Raw genomic sequence first — 1,856 nt, forward strand, 5'->3', positions numbered from 1 at the left:
GATCTCACACACACACACACCCACACACACACACACACACACACTCCCAGATACCAAGATAACCCCACAATCTCACACACAGCCCAGGACACACTCAGCAGGACACACCTCCGATGACACACGGACTCAGTTGTGCGCACACCGTCACACACCCTTAGAAAGAGGTTCTAAGAGACACACAATCACACCCCCATGCACTCCGTTTTCTAGTTCACCCCCACCCCCAAACTCTGCTGGTCTCCAGGCCTTTTTCCCTTCCTCCATTTCTCTCATTCTTTTCTTCAGGGGCTAGATCCCTAGAGGGGCAGATGTGGGGGTGGGGGGAGGCACTTCTGACAGGTTCTCTCCCTCCCTTGGTCAAATTTTCACTCTCCTCCCTTTCTCGCCTCCAACAAAGGACTCATTTGAGCCTCTTGGCTCCTTTGCTTTTCCCTCTTGCCTGCTGCCTCCTCCCCGTCTCCCCCCTCCCTGCCATTCCCCAGCTCAGGTCATGAAACTCCCTCCCCCAGGCAGCCCCAAGAGCAGGGCTTAAAAGACCCAACTGGGGGCTCGAGATGGGGCCGCAAGTGGCTCCTCTGAGGAGGAGCCGTGAGCTCTCGGCAAGAGACCCAGAGCGGATCCGAGGGGCAGAGAAGCAGCCCCCAAAGGGGTGTTTTCCCTCTTGGGTGGATCTGTGTCTGCACATCGGTCAAGGCAGTGGGCCTCAAACTTTTCAGCCCCCTCCTTACCCGGTTCACCCCCCAGCATCCAAAGCCAGCCTCTATGCCGTCCAGGGCTGGGAGCTGGAGCTGGGGGACGTGGGGGGGGGGGGGGAGGCTGCCAGGAGCGGGAGCTGAGGGCTGTGCCTAGGAGCTGCGGGCCACAGGCAGGAACAGGACCAAGGCCAGGGTCCGAGAGCTGCACCCCTAAGGGCTGGCGTAGGCTGTGCCCCCCAAATGTTCCTGCATGCCCCCCTCCAAGGAGATGTGCCCCGCAGCTTGGGGACCGTTGCATCCAGGGCTGTTACAGGCAGGGGCCGGCTGTGCAGGGCAAGTAGCAACGGGCTTTTCTGCAGCAAGACAAGCATAGGGAACGGGGGAAAATGCTACCTCTTCAGGGAGTTCGGCTCTCGGGGAGCCCGCAGGCTCCCCGCCCAACGCTTCTGGGAACAGGCCGGACAACCAGCCAGGGCCGGGCTAGGACTCCTTGCCCCGCCCCCTTTCCCCACCCTTCCACCTCTCTTTCCCCTAAGGCCCCGCCCCCTTTCCCCACCCTTCCACCTCTCTTTCCTCTAAGGCCCCGCCCCCTTTCCCCACCCTTCCACCTCTCTTTCCCCTAAGGCCCCGCCCCCTTTCCCCACCCTTCCACCTCTCTTTCGCCTAAGGCCCCGCCCCCTTTCCCCACCTTCCACCTCTCTTTCCCCTAAGGCCCCGCCCCCTTTCCCCACCCTTCCACCTCTCTTTCCCCTAAGGCCCCGCCCCCTTTCCCCACCCTTCCACCTCTCTTTCCCCTAAGGCCCCGCCCCCTTTCCCCACCCTTCCACCTCTCTTTCCTCTAAGGCCCCGCCCCCTTTCCCCACCTTTCCACCTCTCTTTCCCCTAAGGCCCCGCCCCCTTTCCCCACCCTTCCACCTCTCTTTCCCCTAAGGCCCCGCCCCCTTTCCCCACCCTTCCACCTCTCTTTCCCCTAAGGCCCCGCCCCCTTTCCCCACCTTCCACCTCTTTCCCCTAAGGCCCCGCCCCCTTTCCCCACCCTTCCACTTCTCTTTCCACTAAGGTCCCGCCCCCTTTCCCCCACCCTTCCACCTCTCTTTCCCCTAAGTCCCCGCCCCCTTTCCCCCACCCTTCCACCTCTCTTTCGCCTAAGGCCCCGCCCCC

The sequence above is a fragment of the Pelodiscus sinensis genome, chromosome 19 (assembly GCF_049634645.1).
Source record: "Pelodiscus sinensis isolate JC-2024 chromosome 19, ASM4963464v1, whole genome shotgun sequence".
NCBI classification, from domain to species: domain Eukaryota; kingdom Metazoa; phylum Chordata; order Testudines; family Trionychidae; genus Pelodiscus; species Pelodiscus sinensis.